This window comes from Jatropha curcas, chromosome 4 (genome assembly GCF_041381405.1).
Source record: "Jatropha curcas cultivar XTBG-Jc1 chromosome 4, XTBG_Jcur_1.0, whole genome shotgun sequence".
Classification (NCBI taxonomy): domain Eukaryota; kingdom Viridiplantae; phylum Streptophyta; class Magnoliopsida; order Malpighiales; family Euphorbiaceae; genus Jatropha; species Jatropha curcas.
This window is the reverse complement of record NC_143154.1, coordinates 6,846,342-6,865,785: the sequence shown is the minus strand read 5'-3', so window position 1 is coordinate 6,865,785 and position 19,444 is coordinate 6,846,342. Positions and strand designations below refer to the sequence as shown.

At 33.9% G+C, this 19,444-nt stretch overlaps 1 long non-coding RNA gene across 3 annotated transcripts; it reads right to left on the bottom strand.

The window, feature by feature from the left end:
• Positions 1-6,424: 6,424 nt before the first annotated feature.
• LOC105632752 (uncharacterized) lies at positions 6,425-9,663 on the bottom strand. 3 transcript variants are annotated; one of them, XR_016320604.1, is made up of 5 exons: positions 9,140-9,663; positions 8,536-8,605; positions 7,934-8,264; positions 7,715-7,772; positions 6,425-7,081 (listed from the first exon to the last, which is right to left on the bottom strand). It is a non-coding gene; the product is annotated as an uncharacterized LOC105632752 (long non-coding RNA). The 3 variants fall into 3 exon arrangements; XR_002284229.3 differs by lacking the exon at positions 6,425-7,081 and having other exon boundaries at positions 7,587-7,772; positions 9,140-9,661; XR_002284230.3 differs by lacking the exons at positions 6,425-7,081; positions 8,536-8,605 and having other exon boundaries at positions 7,587-7,772; positions 9,140-9,660.
• Positions 9,664-19,444: the final 9,781 nt, after the last annotated feature.

Here is a 19,444-nt window from a genome sequence, read left to right as displayed (position 1 = left end):
AAATTCTACATCGAACAACTAGAGAAGATGATGAAATTATATACACTGAGATTTCATCATTCCTTATGCTCATGAAGGATCTCATTTATTTACTATTAAGCAAATATCTCATAGATGCACAGAACTTATGATTGAGAAAACTAATCTACGAACCTTTTTTTTTTTTTTAATTTTTCCTCCTGTGTTAACTGTCATATCTATATCTATATTGTAATTGTTTTTAGAAGTTGGAGTTTTGAAGAGTTGTACTTACATTAGTTTTTTCTGGTTTATTTCATCAGTTACAACTGTTTCGATAATAGGGAGTCATTAAAATCGATGGCTAACATAGAATTTTTATATTCGGTTCAGTTCATTATTTGGCTTCTTTTGTTATTTGATATACATTAATTTCATGAGATATGATTTTTTTTAGTTAATAAATGAAATATGATTTGTTAGCAATCTTGATCTTTTGGAATTTAAGTTAAAGGACTACACACAGTTCATACTAGCTACCATTGTATTTCAAGGGACTAAACACATAGTTCTTGCTTGGTCTGTTAATATTCTTTCAAATTGCAAGAATATAGCATACTATATATCTAAGGTAATTCTCTTATTTTAGAAATATTATATTTTCTTTGGCAGAAAATAGATTTTTTATTTTTAATATTAGTTAAAACTTCAAGTATGGATGAAAACTCAAACTTTTGCAATGGTGAAGAGAAGGAAGCAAACTCTTCTCAACTTTTCTTATGTAGTCATCGGCACCATAAAAAATTCATACAACAATTGTCTTGGGCAATTGGGATTGCGTGGTTGTTTCACACAACTTGATTTTTCTTTTCCAAATTAATTATGGAACATTTTGAAATTTTTTTTTTTCTTCTAAAAGTAGCCTTAATTTTAACCAATTAAAAAATTTTAATCTAAAAATATATATAACATTTCTATAATATGATTGGATTTTTTTACTTTTTTTAATAGATAAATAAATATAGATAATTAAGCATTTCAAAATTTTAAACTTTTAGTATTGTTATCTTATTGTGTCTAATTATATTTTATTTCATTATATTATTATGTAAATTATTAATAATAATTTAATTATTTTTAATAATTTATTATTATTATAATTTATAATTTAGTTTCAACATTATTATTTTAAATAATATATGTAAATGAGGCATTTGAAATTTTTTACATCTTATTGCGACTGGTGGTGCTTTTGCTCGCCCAAATGGAAACAAAGGGAGGCAGATTGAGAAGCAGTGGCACGCGATCGAGCTGAGGAAGAGAGGAAGTGACTAGCGGCGCAATGGCGTGGGTGGCGCGACGAAGCCTCATTGAGCTCATTTCTGGTGGCCAGAGTCGTGACTGCTTCGATCTGGGTGAGGTCATAGCTCCAGTGTGGCCCTTGCAGTCGCCAGAAACAGAAACAAAGAGAGAGGGAGAGAGACGACAGTAGGGAATGGTCGCGCAAGTGGATCGCTGGTGACCCAAAAAAATGCAAAACAGGGGGTGGAAGATATGAGGTTGTGTGGAAAAATATGGGGAGAGGGGAGAGTTTTAGAAGTTGTTTGGGTGGATTTGGGCTATTTAGTTTGATTTGGATTTGGTTTGGTTCAAATCGTGATTTTTGTGTGATTTTCAATTTTCAATCGATTTTTTATTCGGGTTTCAATTAATTGTGGGGTCAATTCAACTATATAAATTATATATATGCATTTAATTGGTTAAATAAATTCGTAGGGTGTTAATTTATTAAAATTTTAGATGAAAAATTTTAAAAATAAAAATTTAGGTTGTTTCAATCTCCCCCCTTATAAAAATTCGTCCTCGAATTTAGAAATAAATAAGATAGGGTCAATATAATAAACAAAGAGTATATAAAACCAACAAAGAAAGATCGTAATCCATATAAGAGAAATAGTTTAAATTCAATTACTAGCAAAACAAGAGTGCTTTACGTAGAAGGAAAAAGATGAGGGTATTCCTTTTGCATCTCAGCTGCCACTTCCCATGTGCATTCCTCCATAGAATGGTTTCTCCATAAAACTTTGACCATAGGAATCTCTTTAGATTGGAGTTTATGAATCTGGAAGTCAAGAATCCTAACTGGCATTTCCTCATATGTGAAATCTTCACTTACCTGAACCTCTTGTGGCTCTAACAAATAAGATGGATCAGGAATGTACTTTCCTAGCATAGATACATGAAAACCGGATGTACGTGAGAAAACTCATTAGCCAAATCCAGTTGGTAAGCTACCTCCCCAATTCTCGCAACTATAGGGTAAGGTCCAATGTATCTAGGAGCTAACTTCCCTTTCTTGCCAAAACGAAGAACACCCTTCATAGGAGATACCTTTAGGAAGACCAAATCACCCTATTGAAATGTTACTTCTCTATGTTTAGGATCTGCATAGCTTTTCTATCTATCAAATGTTGTTTTGATCCTGTCTCAAATAATAAGTATCTTCTCATATGTGACTTGAATTAATTCGAGTCCCACCAATTATCTATCTCCTACTTCCTACCGACAAATAGGAGATCTGCACTTCCTACCATATAGAGCTTCATAAGGCGCCATGCCTATGCTAGCTTGATAGCTATTATTATAGGCAAACTCAATTAATGGTAAGTGCACATCCTAATGTCCTCCAAAATCTAGTACACACATTCGAAGCATGTCCTCCAAAGTTTGAATAGTCCTTTCAAATTGCCCATCAATTTGTGGATGGAAAGCCAGACTAAAGTCAAGCCGGGTCCCCAAAGCTCTCTGCAATGACTACTAGAAGCTAAAAGTAAACTGTGTTCCCTGTCAAAAATGATAGATATCGGAATCCCATAAAGACATACGATCTCCTTTATGTATAACCTTGCCAACCTGTCAGCATTATAAGAGGATCTCACTGGCAAAAAATGAGCTGTCTTGGTAAGTCGATACACTATCACCCAAACCAAATCATAGCCTCCGGGTGTTTTTGGCAGTCCTACCATAAAGTCCATGGTAATTCTTTCCCATTTCCATTCTAGTTTCGGTAGTTGTTGCAGCAACCCAGAAGGTCTTTGATGCTCTACTTTTACTTGTTGATAAGCAAGACATTTGAACACAAATTCTGCCACATCTTTCTTCATTCCAGCCCACCAATAATTTTGCTTCAAATCCCAGTACATTTTAGTAGTACCTGGATGCACGTTATAAGCGGTATAGTGGGCTTCATTTAAGATCTCCTTTCTAAGGTTATCAACATCGGGTACACAAAGGCAAGTACCATTTCTGAGTAGCCCATCACCGTCTATCACAAAGTTCCCTGACCCACTAGTAATTACTTCTTGCACAATTCTCTGTAATTACGGGTCTCTATCTTGTGCAGCTTTGATTCTATCAAATAACATTAGTTTAATTCTAAAATGGGCCAACAAATAATCTGAAGTAGGCATTTCCAATTCAAGGCCTTTATCAAGCATTTCACCCAATTCCCGAATTAACGGTCTTCTCTCCATTGAAATGTGAGTTAAGCTTCCCAAAGATTTTCAACTTAGAGCATCGACCACTACATTAGCTTTCCCAGCATGATACTGAATGGTACAATCACAATCCTTAAGGAACTCCATCCAGTGCCTCTGTCTCAAATTTAGATCTCTCTGATAAAAAATATACTTCAAACTTTTATGATCAATAAAGATCTCACAGGATACACCATATAAGTAGTGTCTCCATATCTTCAATGCAAAAATGATTGCTGCCGTTTCCAAATCATGAGTGGGATAATTCTACTCATGCTTTTTCAATTGTCTAAGCATAGGCAATAACCCGACCATGCTGTATTAAAATGCAACCCAACCCCACTCTGGATGCATCACAAAACACAACATACCCTTCATTGCCTGATGGTAAGGTTAACACCGGAGCAGTGGTCAAGCACTCTTTGAGCCTCTAGAAACTTGCTTCACGAGAATCAGATCATATGAACTTGGCGTTCTTCTAGGTTAGTCTTGTTAATGGAGCTGCTATTCTAGAAAAATATTGAACAAAATGACGGTAATAGCCAGCTAAACCCAAGAAGCTACGAACTTCTGTGACCGTAGTCGGTCTAGGCCAATTGATAACTGGTTCCACTTTCTTAGGATTAACCATGATTCCATCCTTACATACAACATGACCAAATAAATTCACGCTTTCTAACTAGAATTCACATTTAGAAAACTTGGTGATTAACCGATGCTCCCTCAGAGTTTGTAGCACAATCCTCAGATGGTGCATATGTTCTTCTTTAGTTCTAGAATAAACTAGAATGTCATCGATGAACACGATCACAAACTGATCCAGGTAAGGCTTGATGCATCAGATCCATAAAAGTCGCTGGAGCATTGGTGAGTCCGAATGACATAACCAGGAATTCATAATGACCATATCTGGTTCTGAAAGCCGTTTGAAGAATGTCTTGCTCTCTGATCTTCAATTGATGATAACCAGATCTAAGGTCGATTTTTGAGAAATAAGTAGCTCCTTGCAACTGATCGAACAGATCATCAATCCTATGAAGCCTATACTTATTTTTCACTGTCACCTTGTTCAAATGCCTATAATCGATACATAGGCAGAGAGAGCCATCTTTCTTCTTCACAAAAAGGACCGGGGCACCCCAAGGTGAAGTGCTTGGTCGGATAAAGCCTTTCTCTAGCAATTCCTACAACTACTCCTTAAGCTCTTTTAATTCTGCAGGTGCCATCCTATAAGGTGGCATAGATATAGGCTCTGTATTAGGAAGTAGATCAATCAGAATTCAATTTCTCGATATGAAGGGACATCGGGTAATTCCTCTGAAAACACATCCAAGAACTCATTCACAATCAGCACCTTTTCAACTTTATGGGTCTCCGCTGTAGTGTCCTTTACCAGTGCTAGATGCCCTTGACAGCCTCTTTCCAGCATCTTCCTAACGCTTATTGCAGAAATCAACTTATAAGGAGCTATGTTTTTATCCACCCTATAAATAAGCTTCTTACCATCTGGTAGATTAAAAGCGATTTCTTTCTTTTCACAATGCACCTCTGCATCATATAAGGTGGCATAGATATAGGCTCTGTACTAGGAAGTAGATCAATGCAGAATTCAATTTCTCGATATGGAGGGAGACCGGGTAATTCCTCTGAAAACACATCCAAGAACTCATTCACAATCAGCACCTTTTCAACTTTATGGGTCTCCGCTGTAGTGTCCTTTACCAGTGCTAGATGCCCTTGACAGCCTCTTTCCAGCATCTTCGTAGCGCTTATTGCAGAAATCAAATTGTAAGGAACTATGTTTTTATCCAACCTGTAAATAAGCTTCTTACCATCTGGTAAATTAAAAGCAATTTCTTTCTTTTTACAATGCACCTCTACATCATACCTCGACAACCAATCCATACCCAGTATAACATAAAAGTCAATTACATCCAAGATAATTAAATTCGCAGGTAAGTCTCTACCCTCAAGAATAATAGGGCCCTAAAATGACAACATTAGTGTAGACAGGTTCACTTAAGGGCATTGATATCAATAAAGGAAAGTTTAATTGACTCTATCTACTTTAGTGGCAAACCCAGGAGATATAAATGAATGGGTGGCACCAGGATCAAATAAAACTCGTGCCTTAAAAGAACAAATAGTGAGAATACCTGCCACCACGGCATTGGAAGCTTGAGCATCCCCCTGGGTCAAGTGGAAAAGTCGAGGTTGTCCTCCTGTAGCTTGTGAAGTTTGTCCGGAACTCTAGCCTCTGCCTCTACCAAAAAAACTACGGCCCTGCTGGCCTGCAAATCTAAAACCTGATGTAGAAGGTGTGGCAAAGGGGGTCTAGAGACACTACCCATAGAAGACTGGGATGGCATATGTCGTAGCTGAGGAAGTGGGCAGTCTCTAACATAATGCCCAATCTGGTGACATCTAAAGCAGGTGTTAGCATCAAAAATACATCTTCCTTTATGAACTTTACCACATCTGTGATAAACAATCCCACTAGATCTGCTACTGTTAGAACTATACCCACTACTAGAACCACCAGTATAAATACCGCTTATCGACCCAAGTTTCTCCTTATCTTTCTTCCTACCAAGGTTTCCTCTTCCTAGAAACTGAAAACCTGGAGACTATGTACCTATAGTAAAAGATCCATTCATCCCTGACACACCAAGATTCCCAAGTGGAGCCGCAGTTCTGTTACCTCTTCTGCCTACAATCACCCCGTCAGAAATGTACTTGGTCTCCATTTGCCTAGCTGAATCAATCATAGCACTAAATCTAGCTCCCTCTACTGAAATAGAGTAGAATATATTGCATTTAGCCTACTAATAAACCTATATATCTTAGTGCCTTCATCTGGTATGGATTTTGGAGCATATCTACTCAACTCAATAAATCTGGTGGCGTACTCATCAACAGACATATCTCCCTGAACCAAGGACTCAAATTCTCTCATTTTGGCTCTCCTAGTCCCTTCCAGTACAAAGCGATTCATGAAAAGAGTAGAAAACTACTGCCAAGACATCCCGATAATGAAAGGCAGAACATAGTCCCTAAGCCATATTTCAGCCACACCCTCCATTCTACAGCCCGCAAATACAATGGACCTCTCCTCGTCGCATCCTAACTCAACATAGAACTCCTTGATTCTAACTAAAAAGGAATAAGCATCCTCAGTTCCTGTGAACTTGGGTGGCTTATACCGAATAAATCTGTCATAAAGAGTGTCATTAGTGGCCCTCAGAAAATTAAGATGTGGAGCCGGCTGAAACGGTTGTGTTGTCAGTTCGGGCATAGGAGGATGAATCTGCTACTGCTGAGCTTGAAAGAACTGCTGTTGTTGCATCAATATGTTATTCATAGCAGCTATAGCTTACTGAAGTCCGGTCATCAATATGTTTACTTCCGAGGGCTTTCTAACTGTGTATTCCTCATTTAGATTTTCCTGAACTCCTTCCTTTTGATTAGTTACATTTGTAGCAGGTCTACCCCTTTGTCATCGAGCTGGGCCTGGATGCCTGGAAGAAACCTCATCTGGAGCCTCTCGCTCCGCATTATTAGATGTTTTTCTCCTAGTATTCACAATGCTAAAATTCAAAGCATAAAACAAAATTTATCAATAACATAACAAGTCCTATCCTACTAACATCAATTATATCCTTAGTCTAATTCTAATAATATGACTCTAAAGGCGATCACACTGGCATTTAAGAGGCAAGGTAAAACTACATCAAGTCATGACATAAATAACTCTGCAATTACTTCTAGAATTATAAACCTAAGATTTGATACCAACTTTGTCAAGGCCCATTTCCATGGGGTGAACCGGCACTAGAGCCTAGGTAAGTTTAAGGCCCCCGAGACTCATAGTAAGCCTAAACTACCAAACCCAACATGCCACACAAAAATCTTAGGATCAGTAAGCCCATAGAAATTTGTATATATCTAATAATCATACAATCCTGGCCCAATCTCAAATATCTCGAGTAAAACATAGTTCGAGCCTAATAATAATACATCTCATTCATAATATGGGCTACTGATTCATATGTATTTAAATAAACAATAAGAACATTCATAGGTTAGCACACATGTTTAAAGACCAGGTTAGATATATGCAAATCCTTCAACTGCGAGTTCAATAATAGTATGATTTAAAGTAATGAACTTATACGTATTACAATACACAAATTAACTAATTGCATAAATTAGAAATTTACTTTTATAGCCCTGTGGAGAAGATTGTAGAGCTTTAGTAAGTCGACAAGCTTCTATTTCCTGACAAGTTAAGTAAAAGAAAAGTGAGTTTTACAACTCAGTGAATAATAATAAATAATACATAACACAAGCATTCACGCAAAATGCATCCTAAGAGACTAAAGTGAACACACAACCAGTCAAGCATATGGCACAACATCAGCACTCACAAGTAATTTCACCTTCAAATAACCAAGCAAGTGAAAATTAGTCAATGGCGCCATCGAAAAACCAATGAGCCGTCCTCTCACATGGCCTGCCCTCTCAAACGTGTGCACCAGAGAGCCGATCTCCCATACCTGGCCGACTGGTCTGATTCTCACTTGACCAGCCCTCCCCCATATTTTACTTTTTATATACTCTCTTTTTTTTTCATATCAACAGGCAGCCACCTCGTGGTTTTTCCATATCATATAACATTAGGTGCACATGAGGGCACTGATCTCCCCATACACGGCTGACAGTATCGCAAACCGCCCTCACAAAACTATGGTGGCCCACTTCATCCCAATTCTACATAAACAAAGCATAGCAAATTCACAGCACAAGTAGTCAAGCAATTCATTCAATGTAATGCACCAAATCAATCTTTAATGCGCAACATAACAGTATAATTATTATATACTAGTATTAGCATAATACAAATATGATACAAGTGTATATAATAATATATTAACAATAATTTAATAATATAAAAGGAATATTAAATTATCATTTATATATATAATATAAGGTATATGATATGGGTATGCAATAATGGTATGCTCTATTCATTATTACTCACAGTGGTAGAAGAAAGAAGAAGCTCTAACTCGGATTCTAACTAGAAGGAGCAGTAGATAGGGACGACCAATCTAAAGAATTTAAAAATAAAAGGAAAGAATTATATCAGACAAGGACTAATTTAAATAAATAATTAAGGAATTAATCTAATAACTATTTACGTATCTATCTACTATAACTAGACTAATTTCCATTGAAATTTTGACAGCATCTCTCCTAAAATTTGGACTATACACCTGTTAAAATATCAACAATTCCATTAAATTTTAACTCAATCCACACTGTCATCCGTCGGGCAATCAATCAAGTCAAGTTTCCATCCTACTTTAACCTCAACATCACCACACCCATAATTTATAAATTAAAATTACATTCAATCTAATTTACCTTAAATCCACACTTAAATTCCATTGATATTATTATTATCAAAGTTCCTCAATTAAATTTATTTGGTGCTAACTTAAATTAGCCATAATTAATTAAAGTCCTCTAATTAAATCAACACATTACACCACATTAGTCAATACTCAAAATTAAATTAAATTAATTAGCCATAAAATGCTAGAAATTAATTAAATTTCTGGAAAATAACTTAGTCTTAATACCCAAAACTCAATGTCGCCGAAAATTACTTGGCTGAAGTTTATGGCGAAAGTGGTTGTGTTTGCCGGAATAGTGAGAGAGAGCAAACGAACCGCTGTGTCGGCTGAAACAGAGGAGTCGTTAGTTGCCAGAGCTACAAAGCTCACTGAGGTCACGGCGAGGAGGCGCGACGTCGAGCGGTGGCGATTGGTGGTGCTGTTGCTTGCCTAAACGAAAACAGAGGGAAGCGACCAAGAAGCAGTGGCGCGTGATCGAGCTGAGGAAGAGAGGAAGTGACTAGCGGCGCGATGGCGTGGGTGGCGCAATGAAGGCTCGTTGAGCGCATTTTTAGTGGCTGGAGTCGCGACTACTTCGATTTAGGTGAGGTCGTGGCTCCATTGTGGCCCTTGCAGTCACCAAAAACGGAAACAAAGAGAGAGGGAGAGAGACGATAGTAGGGAACGGTGGCGCAAGTGGGTCGCTGGTGACTGAAAAAATGCAAAACAGGGGGGGGGGAGGAGATAAGGTTGCACGGGAAAATATGGGGAGAAGGGACAGTTCTAGAAGGTGTTTGGGTAGATTTGGGCTAATTTGGTTTGATTTGGGTTTGGTTCAGTTCAAATCATGATTTTTGTGTGATTTTCGATTTCCAATTGGTCTTTTATTCGGGCTTTCAATTAATTGTTGGGTCAATTCAACTATATAAATTATATATATGCATTTAACTGGTTAAATAAATTTTTAGGGTGTTAATTTATTAAAATTTTAAATGAAAAATTTTGAAAATAAAAATTTGAGTTGTTTTAGTTATGGGCTAAAATCCCAAAATAGTTCTGACATAAAATTCAGCTCAAGTCTGACTTTGTAATGTGAATTTATTGCTGCTTTTGACTCACAAAACATTTCTATTTTACTTTTAGCCCTTCATGAAAATTGTAGATATAAGTCTTAGTTTTTCAATGGCTCTTGTAGCACATCATTTGGACATATACAACTCCAGAAAATTCTAAATTACAAAGTAAAGGTCGAAATTACGTAAATGCTAAAAATTATTCAAATTAAAGCATCTATATACAAAATTAGATATAAAGTTGTAGCAAAATAGTAAGTGTAATTAGAAAAAATTATATAATATATACTCTGATTAATAGACAAAGGTTAAAATTAATATGGAAAAATAAGTATACACTATTGATTGATAAAATTAAAAATATTGGCTAAAATTGACAAAATGGTCAAAATTAAGCCTTTTTTTTTTTGTCATTTGGCCTTTATTGTATTATATAAATCTATAGTTCAATCTTAAGTAATAATGTTTTGTTTTAATTTTCTTTATATGTTTCAAGTTGAATATATATTAATGATATTTCAAATGCTAAAAATTTTGGAACATGTAAGTTGTATTGAACCAAAGTGATAAGATTAAAGTTAATTAGTTATTTTTAAATATGTATACAGCTGTAGGTTAGCTTTATCATTTGTAAACAACTTATGCTTATCTGATGTAACTGTAAACATGTATATATATGCTGATTGAGATGAATGAAATATATAAGTTAACAGCCATCTTCTATGACTACATTTTATGGTATCAGAGCCGAAGACCCACTGGTTTTCGTTTTCCCTTCTAAAATTTTTTGTTCAAATCTGACTTTAGTCTTGTTTCAATGGCCTCTCCATCTAATCTTCCAAATATTACTCACTCCTCTGGAAGAACTCTTATTTCTTTTAATGCGACTGAGTTTCCATTGAAATTGACGCAGCAGAACTATGCTGCTTGGCGTGCCCAAGTTGTCCCTATTCTTAAAGGGCATAATCTAATGGGATACGTTAATCGATCCCTTAAATGTCCATCTCCGATTGTTCGTACTAATGATAAAGATGAAGTTAATAAAGACCATGAGGTTTGGATTTGTCAAGACCAACTCATCTTGGCTGCCATTATTGCAGCAACAAGCTTCTCTGCAATGCATATTGTTTCTTCAGCCGAGTCTTCTGCTGATGCTTAGGAAAAAATTCAGAAATCTTGTGCCAATAAATCAGCTACAAGGATTCTTTCTCTCAAAGACAAGCTGGCCAATTTTAAAAGAGAATCTCATTCTATTTTTGAGTATTTGCAAATGGTTAACGCAATTTCAGAAGATTTAGCACTATCTGGACATCCAATTTTAGATGTTGATCTGGTAATCCATGTTCTAAATGGTGTGGGCCTTGAATACCGTGATATTGCAGCAGCTGTTGAAGCTCGTGATACTGTTATTTCCTTTGAAGAGCTGTAGGACAAACTCCAAGCTCACGAGCTGTATCTTAAAACGGTCGATCCTTCGTTTGATTCCTCACCTATTACAGCTAATGTTGCATGGAAAGGAACACATTTTCGATAAAGTTCTAGAGGTCAAAATCAAGGGATTTTGATTGAGAACATTAACTATGGAGGCAATCGGAATTCTTCTGAAAATGTAACACGGTATCGCAGGGGTTCTGGTGGCTCTCGTGTAGTTTGCCAGATCTGTGAAAGACCTGGGCATTTAGCTAAACAATGCTTCGGTGCTAAGGATTATTTCAAAGATAACTTTCCTACGCCACGAGCTCATCATGCTGCTACTCTAGAGCCTCAGAATTGGATTCTTGATACCGGTGCCGTGCATCATGTAACCAATGATTTGCAGAACCTGGCCTTACATGCTCCCAATGAAGGTTTGGATGAGCTACACCTTACTGATGGTACTGGTTTACGAATTACTCATGTTGGTTCACAATAAATTTCTTTTCCATTCAAAAACTGTTCCCTTGCTAATGTTTTATGTGTTCCCAGTGCAAAAGAAAATTTAATTTCAGTCTCTGCTTTCTGTCTTGCTAATAACATCTCTATTGAATTCTTCTTTGATTGTTTTATTGTTAAGGACCTGTTCACGGGGGAGATACTCACAAAGGGGCAAATTAAAAATTCCCTTTATCGTCTTTCCTCAATCACGAAAACTTGGTCTCCTGTTGCTCATTCGTCTGTTCGTGGGTCGTCGTTTGTCTGGCATCAACGCCTTGGTCATCCTGCTCCAAGAGTTTGTCATTATGTTTTGTCTAAATTTAGTTTATCCGACTCATTTGCCAGTTTTCATTGCAATTCGTGTTCTTGTAATAAGAGTCATAGACTCGCTTTTGGTGTCTCTTCACTTTGTAGTACTCGTCCTCTTGAATTATTGTACTCTAATTTTTGGGGCCCTGCTCCTATTAAGTCGATCGTTGGATTCAGTTATTATTTAATATTGGTTGATCATTATACTAAGTACATATGGTTTTATCCATTGAAAGTAAAGTCTGATGTGGCTAATGTTTTTCCCGTTTTTCAAAGCTTAGTTGAGAATATGTTCAAAACCAGAATTGTCTCTGTATACACAGATGGAGGTGGTGAGTTTATTGGTTTAAAAACCATATTTCAAAAGAGTGGAATTAGTCATCTTCAGACACCACCTCACACACCGCAACATAATGGAGCTGCAGAGAGGCGTCATCGTCATTTGGTAGAAACAGGTCTTACACTACTTCAATCTGCAGCTTTACCATTTAAGTTTTGGACATATGCTTTTCAAGCAGCCAATTATCTCATAAATAGACTACCAACACTAGTACTTAATATGTCCTCACCGTTTCAGCAGTTATTTAATCAGCAACCCAATTATAATAAGCTTAAAATTTTCGGTTGCCTGTGTTATCCTTTTCTGCGGCCATACACTCAATAAGTTTGAAGCAAAGTCCAAACCATGTATTTTTGTAGGCTATTCTTTGAGCCAAAGCGCATATTTGTGTTATGAACCCCAAAATCAGAAGGTGTATGTGTCTAGGCATGTGATTTTTTGTGGAAAATCAATTCCCAGGTGTGAAATTGTGGAAGAAAGAACAGAGTGCTGCTGTATGGTATGATTTAAATGAGGACTTTGGAGTAGGGGATGAAACGGTGTCGTTTGCACCTAATCCAATTAGTCCAAACATAGGCAATTAGGAAATTGTGTTGAGTCCATCGAATGATTTGATTCTTTCCCCTTTTCATTATAGGGTTCAGTCGATTACTCCCATCGTCGACTTGTCCAATTCAGCTGTCGATCCCACTGTTTTACCGAGTTCTTCATCGAGTCAGTCTGAATCATCTTCTCAGCGTTCTGTTTCAGTCGACTTGTCTCAGTCTAGGTCCGTTCGTGTTTCAGGCTCTGCGTCTTCTTCAACTTCAGGTACTGAGTCTTCTTCTATTTCTGCTCTAGTTCAAAGTGTTCAAAATATTCGTACTCATCCTATGGTAACTAGGTCTCAGAATAATATTTTTAAGCTAAAAGTTATTAATTTTGTTACCATACATCTTATGCCTCCTTCCATTGAACCAACATGTGTATCACATGCTTTGAAAACTCCAGAATGGAGAAAGGCCATGTCTAATGAATTTGATGCTTTAATGGCTAATGGCACTTGGGAGCTTGTTCCTTCTTGCAGTGGTCAGAACTTGGTGGGTTGCAAGTGGATATTTCGGGTGAAAAGAAATGCAGATGGCTCCATTGCAAAGTATAAAGCGCGTCTAGTAGCTAAAGGATATAATCAGAGACCAGGTGTGGATTTTGGGGATACTTTCAGTCCGGTATTAAAGCTTGCGACAATTCGAATAGTTCTCACCTTGGTTGTTTCGAATAGATGGAACATTTGTCAGTTGGACGTCAACAATGCATTTTTTCATGGTCCACTGCAAGAGCAAGTATTTATGCAACAACCTCCTGGATTTGTGGATTCTGAAAAACCCACTTATGTGTGTAAACTGGTAAAAGCATTATATGGCCTTCGTCAAGCTCCACGTGTGTGGTATAAAGCTCTGCGTGATTGTGCACTCGAGTTTGGTTTTGACCAGTTCAAAAGTGATCATTCACTTTTCATCTATAAACAGGGCAGTATTACTTGTTTTTTTCTTGTGTATGTGGATGACTTATTGCTTACTGGGAATTATAATAAGTTTATAACGCCATTCATAGCCAGGCTGTCTTCAAAGTTTTTACTAAAAGATCCGCAGCAGTTGAGTTTATTCTTGGGAATAGATATTCAGCATACCAAGAGAGGTCTGTTTATGTCCCAACATCATTATGTTCAAAATTTATTGGCTGTGTCGGGTATGGATGGAGCAAAACCTATTTCTATACCATTTGCAACATCAACACATTTGGTGAAGAATGGATCCAAATCTTTGGAAGTTAATCCTACTGAATTTCGAAAAATAGTTGGAGTACTACAGTATTTAACCTGGACTAGGCTAGACATTTGCTTTTCTATCAATAGATTGTCTCAATTCATGCAAAGTTCGATTGCTCAGCACTGGGATGCACTCAAACGGCTATTAAGATATCTGAAGTGTACAATCGATTATGGTATTATGATCACGGCACAATCTTCTCTTGTTTTTCATGCATTTTCTGATGCGGATTGGGCCGGTGATCCCAATGATAGACACTCTACAACAGGTTATGTTCTGTATATTGGCACTATTCCTATTTCTTAGACTTTCAAAAAACAAAAATTTGTGGCTCGCTCCTGCACAAAGGCAAAGTATCGAGCAGTGGCCACAGCTGCATCTGAAGTGGTTTGGGTAAGTTCTTTATTACATGAACTTGGGATATCGATGTCAACCCTTGTGTTATACTGTGATAATATCTCATGCTTGCCAAAATCCTGTCTATCATTCACGCATGAAACACATTGAAATTGATCTTTATTTTGTCCGGGATCTTGTCCAAGAGAATAAACTTCAGATATCTCATGTATCAACTAAAGATCAGTTGGCTGATTTACTGACAAAACCATTGACAAAGTCAGCATTCATCTCAAATAGGTACAAGATTGGAGTACGCAATGGTACCTCCATCTTGCGGGGGAGTATTGAACCAAAGTGATAAGATTAAAGTTAATTAGTTATTTTTAAATATGTATACAGTAGGTTAACTTTATCATTTATAAACAACTTATGCTTATCTGATGTAACTGTAAACATGTATATATATGCTGATTGAGATGAATGAAATATATAAGTTAACAACCATCTTCTGTGACTACATTTTAAGTTGTTCATTTCCTATTATATAAAACTTGCAAACTTAATTAGAAAAAAAAAAAAAAAAAAAAGAAAGAGTTCGAACTTATTATATGAGAACAATATATTCCCTTTGAAGAAATTGTATTTCCATTTTTATCTTTTGATTAGACCATTTAAATATTTTTAAATTTTGAAATCTAACCATATCCATTTACTACCTAAGTTTAACTCCATTAAAAAGTGGAGGCTGAATTTAAAACATTTGATCCACTATACTACTTTGGCTTCTTTTTTTCTTCAGTTTGTTATAATAATAAAAAAAAAAAAAAAAAGCCATTAAATTGTTAACAAAAAAATAGAATTTTGATTTCAAATTCCATTATTATTCAAGAAGCACAATGGAATTAATTTTTCTTTATTTGAATTTTACTTGCTATAGTAATTGAGCTAATACATAGATGTGGCTATACAATGGCAGGTACGAGATCATTTGTTTGTCTTGTGTTTGATCCTTTTAAGTTCATCAAAGCAAATTTAAATTAAGAGATTTGGCAGTTCTTCAAATTCAACTGATGTTACCTATAGATATATTTCAAATTAATTATAATTTTTTTTATTAAACAATTGGATTGTTTTAATTAGTCAATGGTACCTTATTCCATATCAGATCAATATATTATTGGACAGTACTAGATAAATTAAATTGGACTGATTTGAGAATTGAGAATGTAAGAACTCACAAAACTATTAACGACATTATTTTTACTATCACAAAATTTTTCCTAAGTGGATGTAACATTCCAAAATTTCTACATGATTAGTATTTAATTGATTAAATTATCATGTAATTATCAATATTATTTTCTATAGAGGAAGTTTTAAATTATCATGATATGGATTTTTCTGAATTTGATCTTATTGGTATGGATCGTAAAACCCTTATTTTATAGAGGCAAGATATTTCTGTCTGATGGGTTAGGAGGAATGGAAATATAGGAGCTCATACTCTAGTAAGAGCTGCCTATCGTTTTGCCCGTTTCTAGATTTGGAATCAAATTTCCTTGTGTTTGTTGGAATTTTATTCCTTGAGTTAATACAATGAGTATTTTCTCTTTCAAAAAAAAAAAGTTTTAATTAATGCATTTTTTTATTTTTTGGGTTATCAAGTCTATTATGGATTAATTTTGGAAGTATAGTTTATCATCAATATACAAAATTATGTCTTTGAAAAGAGTATCAAGATGAAAGCATGGTATAAACTTTAACGATGCGATATCTTCATCCTTAGTCATTCGATGATTGGACTTTACTTGGCATTTACAGGTATATGTAAGTTCTGTAAAAGAAAGCTTAAGGAACTAAACCAGCCATCAGAAATATCATTTATGTTATTACAGACTTTTACCATAACAATCTTGGACACATCTTTTATCATGTACATTTTTCAAAATATTATAGATTTTTTAAAATAAGATTTTTAAATATATATATGGTTTTATTTATTTTAAAATATTGAATAATCACTGTATACAAGTAAAAATGACGCTAATTTATCATTATTTAGGAGTTTATTAAAACTTCTTTTAATTAGGTTTCCACGTAAAGTTACAAATCAAAAGTTTTTTAAAATTATTAGTATAATTCAATAATAATATTTATTTAAATAATTTATTAATACCACAGCGAAGCGTGAAATTAGGACTAATGAAAAAAACAAACCTCAATACTTTATTATACTTGCTCATAATAAGGTAGATGGACAATCTGATTTTGATGGAAAAGAAAAAGATATTAATTTTCAAATTTAATATTATGTATATACTAAAAATTAAAAACTATAGGTCTCATGTAACAGTAAGAGTAATAATATTTCATTAAAAATATATATTTCATTTTATAATAATACATGTTTTTCAGAATGTTAATAATGAATTTTGTATAAAAAAATCCCTATAATTTAATTATATAATTTTAGATTTTATAAAATCTAATATAAAAGTTATACCTTAAGACAATTAAATTTATTGTATATGCCTATAACTAATATGTAGGACAAGATGTTATTTGTTGATATCAATTAATTGATATGTGATTGTGTGAATATAATAAAAAAATTATATTTTCTTTAAAAATATTAAATAATTTTCTACATTTAAATATTTTACTTAATTTTATTGGTATATAATTATATTTAGTTCATATATTAAAAATCATATCAATAGTACCATGAAGCTTTTTACAACTCATCTTGCTAGAATTTAGCATAATAATTAATATAATTGCAAATAATGCAATAATGTTCCGCACCACGAACAAATCTTAAATATAGTGTGCCGCGCACATGCTAAAAATTTCACATATGTATATAATCCATTTGATTTTTTTTTTCATAATAGTAAAACAAATACAACTGATTAAAATTTATTATATTGAAAATCAAATTAAAATTACTATTTTTAAATTTTAATAATCAAACTGAAAAAAAAAACCATAAAAAATCATTTAATTTTTCTTGTAAAATTTAGCTTGACCTTAATAGTTCTCCTAACCGGATTGGGCTCTATAAAAATGTACTATTTTTGAAGCCCAGCCCACTTCCAAAGCATATCTCAAAACTCAAACTGAAACATGCTGAAACTTGAGAAGTGGACTGTATTTTTAAACAAGTTTACTTATAAAATTAAATATTCAAAATTTGAAATTATCTTTATTGGGAGTACTTTATTTAATTAGAAATATAAATTTATTTATGTATGAAAATATGCGTGCAAGTTAAATTTAAAAAATTGAATAAATGAAAATAAAAATAAATAAATAAATAAAAAGCAGAAAGTGAAAACCTCTTTAACTGATAGCTAAGTGAGTCTATAGAGGTTAGACCTCCTTAGAGGAGACAATTAGAGGTTAGCAGTGTTTCTTTAGATATCATGATACTGACAACTAATAGTTTTTATCTTTTCTTATTGATTAGAGGGTTTCGCACATTTCTCTTCCTTTTGGATTGGACCATTGGGTTTCTTCTTCTTCTTCTTCTAACCTTCTTCTCCTTCTTGTTCTTGAAATTCCTGTCTGTCTTCACCTTTTTCTTTTCTTTTCTTTAACTTACTTAAATATTACTTCTTTCTTTCTGTCAAACCAGACCAGATCTCGTCAACAGCAAGATCACTAGACCAGACCAATCCTCAACCCCTTTTTCACATGATTAAAAAAAAAATTAAAGAAAAGAAAATCATTATATTTCTTCCAGTTGTGTCTTGTTGCTTTTGAGGATTTTTTTTTTGTGTATGTGCTCAAAAAGCACTGTTTCTTCTATTAGTGCTTGTTTAACACTCCAAACAAATATTACATGCATGCAATGCATGCATGCTCACGTGGCACCTTGATTAGTGATATAATATTCTGATTTAGTATGATTGACTCTAGATTCGATCCTTACATTATCTACATGCTTGGTGCTTTTCTTTTTCGTTTTGTCTATATCATCGAAAGTTTATATATGACGTGCTGTTTTTGCTTGCACAGTAAACTATTTTCGATCAAAAACAAATTATTTATTCACTAATTTACTTTTTTTGTCTATAAATAATAGTTCACATTATTTTTAATAAAAAAAATAACAAATCACCAATGATAAATTTTGAAACTTTTACAAACAAAAATAAAAACACCCTTTATATATACTTGAACACTCATAGATCGAATAAATCTTTGAAAATTTTATTCTTATTAGTGTTCCATTTGTTAGTCTTATTTTTAAAATAATTTATTACTAATTAAGCAAATTGTTTATTTAAAATTATGAGATTTAGAAAAATACTTACATTTTTTTTGCAAAAATATTTATTTAAACCGGATATATAAGTGAGAAATTTTAATTAGAAAAATAAAAAATAATAATAATAAATCATTAATAATAATTTTAAATTATATATAGTAGTAATCAATTATTAAATGAGTGTAGGATGTGATGAATATAATTACTCTTTCATTCCACTTTAAATAGAAATATTTTATATTTTCATAAGAATTAGTAAAATAATTGAAATTTATTGATTTTCTAAAAATCCATGCACATTTTAAAATTAAAAAATCTCCATTTAATTTTACCGAAATCAATGCTAATTTTATTATCTCATAATACAGCACTACTATTAGAGGAATACTTCCGTCTTATCTTTTCATGTATTGACACAATGAAAAACTTTTAGTAATATATACAGTTAATATTTTAATTTAATTACAATTAAAGCGATGATAAAAAAGAGAAAAA